The sequence below is a fragment of the Anneissia japonica genome, unplaced genomic scaffold (assembly GCF_011630105.1).
Source record: "Anneissia japonica isolate Jap-2015-1 unplaced genomic scaffold, ASM1163010v1 scaffold585_len4108843_cov191, whole genome shotgun sequence".
Lineage (NCBI taxonomy): Eukaryota > Metazoa > Echinodermata > Crinoidea > Comatulida > Comatulidae > Anneissia > Anneissia japonica.
In genome coordinates this window covers 3,909,619-3,917,159 of record NW_022716829.1, presented here as the reverse complement: position 1 = coordinate 3,917,159, position 7,541 = coordinate 3,909,619, and positions in this window count along the sequence as shown.

The window sequence follows — 7,541 nt, the reverse complement described above, 5'->3', positions numbered from 1 at the left end:
AAAAAAAAAAAAAAAAAAAAATCGGCTGCCGTCTCAACTTTCACTGGCCTTTGGCTAAACATCTGTAAGAAATGTACCAACCGTTAACGAAACCGGTCGCCGTCTACCTAGAGTAAATGGTGCCAAAAACGAAGCTAAAGTTTTGCGACTTAATCCACCAAAGGCAGATAAAGTTTTGCGACTTAATCACCTGATTGTGGATTGTGTGGTTAGTAAATTCCATAGCCATACTGTCCATAGCGCACAGTAAACTATGTGCTGTTGTAGCATTTTGGGGAAATTGACTCTCCTTTTTTCCATCCCAAACAAAATATTATTAATAAATCAACATGGTCCATCTCAGTCATCATAGCCAGTCACAATAGGCTAGGAAGTTTGTTTTCAACAGCAGACACACACTACAGAACGGAGTGCGTCAAAACGAGTGTTTGTTAATTTTTAGTGATAAAGAATCATGAAACGTCCTAGAATAGCTTACTTTTTTCGTCCACTGTTGCAAAGAAGAAAACGACAAATAGTCCTTTAAGGTGGGTTATTGATTTCAAAATCAATTAGCCTAGCCTAGATGTTGACTAGCTTGGTTCGCTCCTCGTTCATTTAGATACAGAATTATACCCCGACGATAACAAACTAGTGCAGGCTTAAGTACAGTAGGACGTACTACAGGTACTAGGCCTAGGTTTTTGTTGTAAATGTTGAAGTGCATGTACAAAATGCGCCATAGGCCTGTATTTAAAAAAAATTGTTAATATTGGTTGGCCTGGGACCGGGGCAGGCAGGCCAGCTTTACCGTCGAAAGTCCTGGAATTCGACGATGACGTCAGTGCACGTTTACAAACGCCATTGATTAGAATGAAAATAGACGCGCTGAATTTCGTTTTATATGAAAGATAGAATTTATCGAACATTTATCTATATAAAAACAAGATTAATATGGAAGAAATTGTATTTCTAAAGATGCATATAGGCCTAATTCATATTTCATATATATAACAAATTTCTTCCCTACAAATTGATTTTGGTAAGCTTAGCTGACAGCACCACCATATCAGTATAAGTAATACACTGGAATTCTGTACTCTGATCCTTGTTCTATATACTGAATGGTGTATGGTTTTGTATTTGCTCTGTAATGTGTTTTATTATGTTGGTTGATAGAAGATAGCAAGACGATTTATCACGGATAGATTTATTTGTATTGCAGGCTATAATTGTTTTAGGTAGCCTTCGTTCGCGTCCATCCATCCGATTATGCATCCATCCATCATGAGTGGCGCCATAATTTGCCTAACGGGGGTCCGAGATCCTCGACGACGTGAGGGGAGAGGGCGAAGGAAAGTGGGCGTGGTCAAGTCTTGCTGAAAAATGTTTAGAAAGTAGTCCAGTGGGCGAAGCCCCTGAACGTGTTGACAATTTAGGGGTTTCAAATGCTTATTTAATCGATTTTAGAGTAAAAAATACGTGTTTTTTTTTTCTCCGACGAATTGTGGTTTTTCTTTCTGACCGGGCAGGCTCTCCCCGGAAGGGGGAGGCTCCCCGACAGGGGACCTTTCCCCCCTCCCCGCTGGCGAAACCCCTTCCATCCATCCATCCTTTCATGTATTTATTCACTCATTCATTTATTCTTTATGCAGTTAATAACATAAACAAGAAAATACAAAACAAAGGAAATTTAACAAAATTGCCTCGTGTATGTTGTTTATTTTATTATAGCAGTATTGTAAAACAGCGGTACCACTCAGTCTTAATATGTTATCCTGTCTATCATGTTTTAATCAATATATAAATTAATGGTAATAATGAACATAAAACACACAGCTTACATAACATAAAACATACAGCTTACATGATTATACAGTAGTTCATTGTCTCATCAAATGTACTCAATGCATTATTTAACCAGAACCCTGCGGGTGGGTACGTTCCTTTGCACGTAAACGTAGTTTAGAGGGATATGTAGTCCAGTAATGGTTTCTAATGTTTTTACGTACACCTACACCCCCATACAGGTCCGTCCATCAAATGCTGTATATTTACATACCTGCCAACATTCGAATATCAAAAATAGGGACGCTAGTCATTGGTGACAAAAAATTAAGATGGCAATTATATCGTAATTCCTGTACAGTTGCTTCAAACAAAACAATAGTTACATAATTTCAAGTGTACTGTTTATTTACCTCACAACCAAGAAAAAATATTTAAGTTACATTTTAATCAGTAGGCTTACAGACTTCACCATGAAGGGGACGGTATGTTGCTTGTTTCGCTGGATCTCATTGGAGTCATAACGTCAATATTTATTCGAATGACACTTATAATCTCTGTTCAACATTTTCAGCTTGTGTGTCATTAAAGCACTTTAAGTTTTTGTTTTTTCAACAATAGAGAAAACTTTCTCAGTCACTACTGCTATAAAATATTACCATAGTTCCCCGGGTAGAATCCCACACCGACTTTACATCATGAAGGTTATCCCTGTCTCTTATACACATCTAGACCAGAGCTTTCGGACAACACTAGTCCTTCCTCAGTGGCGAGTGAGTGAGGGTTGAAAAAGCCAGATAGTATAAAGTGAGAATTTCATGCAAGCATGATTAGAAACAATAGGCTAGGCTATATATATATACACATATACATACACATATATATACATATATATACACATATACATACATTATAAACATATATATACATATATATATGAACATATACATATATATACATATATATATATATACATATACATACATATATATGTATATTTATATATATGTATATATATATATGTAGGCCTATATATATACATATATATATATATGTGTATATATACCTATATATATATACATATATATATATATGTATATATATACATGTATATACATATATATACGTGTGTATATATTATGTGTGTATATATGTGCTTATATATATATAAATAATATATAAATAATATATATATATATATATATATTATTTATATATTTCAATTTACAGTAGTTTGGAACAATATCAGGAGTGTGGGGGTGGTGGCAGTGGCCTACTAGAGGACTACAATTAATTTTATTTGAAGCTAACTTGGGTCCGATCGTCCAAACCAGTTGGGCCCAATCGTCGTCACCCGAAGTTTTCATTACGATGATCAAGAACGTATATTATCTAGGCCCTAGGCTAGGCTTAGATTGCTCACTCTGCTATGTAATACAACCGCATAACAAAGAGAAAGCGACCCACGCGGTGCATTCTTAAATTTTACACACATTATTAAAATTTATTAGACGATAACACGATAACACGATATCACTGACTGAACGATCTACCACCCTCGTATCGCAGTAACTACTGTACTGAACTAGACCTAATCATAGTTTTTGTGAACTAGAGTGCTGACAAGATGGCGGAGCAATGCAGAGTTATGTACCCGACAGCGGCTGCCTTTGTATCTTCACTTGTCTTCAATTTGCATTCAAAGGGTACATTGCTGCATAGCCAACTGTCAGGGATATACCTTCATATGACTACTCATACAACAGAAAAAAACGTTGCATGGAGTTAGTGAGATCTAAATGGGAAAAAAACGATGTATTTCAGCAAATATTAAAACATTTTTGTTTTATTTTAGGCCTTCTTCAAAATACCTATGCCACAGCAGTGATTTTTTTTTTGCCGTAAAATCAAAATAGTTTCATCCATGCCGACTTGCAGATCGGTTAGCGTGAGCCCTGACTGAACTCTGCAGAAACATCACATCGATCTTCGCATCGCGAGGTAAAACAAAATGTCGGAAAACTTTTCTTTGAAGCATGCGCATTTGCATAAATGTCTACACACATACGCACACACATACTACACACAATAAAAAACAAAGGAAAAACAGTGAGAGTGATTACAATAGTTCATATTGCATTACATGCATAGGAACTAAAAAGGTAAAATGAGATACTGTACTATACTAACAAAAAAGTAACAATTGTGGGCAGGCTATCACAATTTGCTTAGAGAGCGATCTTTGATACATCATATTTTCCATAATTTGAGGGAACATCGAAATAGAGGTATTCCTTATTATTTTCGAATTATCATCAACGGTTTGCAATCTGTATTTTAAAATTTCTAACAAACCCCCCCCCCCTTAATTATTGGCTATGCTACCCCTAGCCCACTTGCATTGACATCTTATAAGTTAGGCCTAATTTTCATACTAAAATCAGTGATTTGCAATGTTCTACAAACTTCACAATAACCTTGTTGCAATTGATATTACTAAATATTTAAACTCAACAAAACTGTACAGCTTTATCTCACACCAGCGATGGCGCCATATTTTTGCCGACAAGGGTCCGAAATGTTAGACGGAGGGGTCCAAGGCAGGGGAAGAACGAAGCCTCGGTCGACGGCCCGAAATAAAAACTCCCGTGTGGGTTCACGGGGTGAGTTTTTTTATGGCTTAGTATTGTCCAAAATATGCTTTTAGACTACATTATTAGGAATTGGCATCAAAATAAACGTTATTTTGATAGGAAAATTATCATCATCATCATCATCCTTATTATTATTATTATTATTATTATTTTATTATTATTATTATTATTATTATTATTATTATTATTGGTTTTTATTCGACGACCTAGTTGTGCTTGGGACGAAAGGGGCCTGTCCTGTCTGACGGGTCCCCAACTGGCGCCACCACTGGCCATCACTAATCATCATTAAATCCAAACTAATTGGCTTTTCTACCACCAGCTACATATCCAACTGCCTAAATGTTCAAATTATTTGACCAAAAAAAATGTGGCATTAGCTTTTTAACGTACAGTACGCCTCAATTTTAACTAATTATTTCGACATTCTGCCCCTCTGGCACACGTTGCTGTCTATTTGTTGGTCTGTTTCCAGATCGTGATTTTATTACTGTCTTGATTACTTGGATGATAAATAGAAAAAACCAGGAACAACACGAAATCCATGAAGCGGTCTGAAAATTATAGAAAATGTGTACATTATTAATCAAAGGAGGTACACGTAACAAATCAGACACCTATCAATTCCGCATTAGCGCAAGGTCCCTGAAACTCTGCATTTGCTTTGAACCCAGGAAATAATAGGTAAGCGTCTACAGAATACATAATTAAAGTGGTACAGAAAATCCATAGCGTAAAGAAAACTTCCTGTTCGCAGGGGTTCCTCATGATTTGGCCGATGATGGTCTGAAGGGACTACGTGGTGAGGATGAATTGGAGGGCTATTTCCCGATGACAGCGCAAGTTGGCATCGGGCGTTGCTCAAAACCTCTCGAAAGTGATCTTGCAATTCGCCCTCCAAACACCCCACAAGTGCTAAGTGTGTGTGTGTGTGTGTGTGTATGTAAATCCAGTTCTATTGTAAAGCACCGTTTAATAATTATAAACTGAGCTGTAAGTTTTAATAAATATGACTCACCAATTGTACTCCTTCTTTTTATAAAGCTGCACGAGGAAAAACAAAATAAAGACAAAACAGACAAAACAAGCTGTGCCTTGATACTTAATGAGATATGAGCAGCTTCCAGGCTTGTCTGTAGTTGTGAAGCAGTGATCCAGATCTCTATCGTGGCAAAATTGTTTGACTGACGGATCGTCCCACTTAACATCTGCCAGGATAATACAACGGCCATTATTGCTCTTTTTAAAGAAGACATAAAAACAACAGTTTAATATCATGCATGCTGTTGGTATAGTTAATCTTAGGCACAAATTTCAGATCTACTAAGGCTAGAAGATGTCCCGAGGGTATCCGCCCAGTCCTCTAGACTTAGTGGATTTGAAATTGGTGCCTATGTAAAGCCTAAATCACTGATGGTATGGCTCGGTAAATTAAAGTGATGAGCAACAGGAAGACCTTTTAATGGTCTTAACTAATTTGTTGTGGTTGTTAATGTTAAATATCTTTTAGTTGTTGGTGACTTTGAATGAGTAGTATGACACAGTTCCTTTTAGTACACTGCAAACATTTATTCTCATAAACTGTACATGGTTACAATCAGCTAAACTCCAGGTTTCAGATGTTAGCATATGTATGGGATAAAATGGAGCTTTACACACTTCAAAAGACTGTCACAGAAATAATTTGCACTGTCTTATGCGCTTACAAAGATGAAAATTAGCATAATGTATTAATGTTGATAACAAAATTATTTTATCTGGTACCAATCTAAGCTCTTCTTTCCTTAGATGTTAGATGTGCTTGCAAAGAGAGCCAAAATTCACACTGAATGGTGTGTACGACATCAGTAATGTTATGTCAATTCCAAGGTTATATCGGTTGATGAGGAATTTATTGATTAGGCCTATAATAGTAAATTGCATCAATTTATTTTGCAAAAACAAGGTTTCCAGCTTCAGAGGGGGTCACATCCCTGTCCACACAAGGGCACACATTGGCGCTAACACCAGGCGCGTAACAGGGGTCTTAGGTCAGAGTGGGTATTTATTTATTTATTTTATTTTATTTATTTTTAATTTCAACCATCTTTAAAGAGGTAACCCTTCTAGTTTAGCCCAGTAGGTTAAGTGATATTTAGGGGCCCTCTTTAATAAAATTAAAGAACAGTACAAACAACATCATTACAACATAATAATAATAATAATAATAATAATAATAATAATAATAATAATAATAATAAATATAAGCATTTTCATCATGGTTTTATTTATTACAAACATTATTCTTTCACCATCTATACACATTGAGGCCCTTCTTTTAGGTGAAAATGATCTATCTTTAATTTGTCTTTCTTGAGTTTGGGACTATTATGTGTTTAAATAACTTAAAGGGATAAAACTAAAAAAGCCCTAAAAAATGCGCGCCAAGCGCGCAAAATATTTTTGTGTTTTCAATTCTAATTTCGTCGGAAATGATGAAAACTTCCTGAAATGTGCAATTTATAGAGGAAATTGGCCTACCGTAACAAGAAATGTGCGCAAAGAACTTGATAATTTTAGGCACTTTTAGAGGATGCATTTGTCAAAGGGTGGGGAAAGATTTTCCAAAGATGGATATTTTCCCCTTGTCCCCCGGTGTTTTTAATTCTAATTTCTTTGGAATTGATCAAAACTCCCTAAAATGTGCAATTTTTAGAGGAAATTGGGCCATGTTAAAAAGAAATGCACGCGAAATTTGAGGTTTTTAGGCACTTTCAGGGGATGAAAGAGCATTTATAAAGGGGTGGGGAAGATTTTTCAAATATAGATATTTTCCCTTTGTCCAACAGTGGTTACGCCTTCGGGCAGCATAGATCAAAGGAGTTATGAGTTTTTGAAGTGGAGAAGGGGTTGCAGGGTGTTGTGAGTCTGGTCATTAGGATATCTTCCTTTTTATTCTTGTCTTTATTTTTCTCTTCTCTTTTTCTTTCCTTTCTTTTTCCTCTTCTTTCTCTTTCCCTCCCCTCTTTCTTTTCTCTTATTACCCAGCCCGGTACGATGGCTTGGGCGTCAAGGGAGGGCAGTTTCCCCCTGCCCCCCCCCCGCGCCTGTTACGACACTGGCTAACACGCCAATCATACC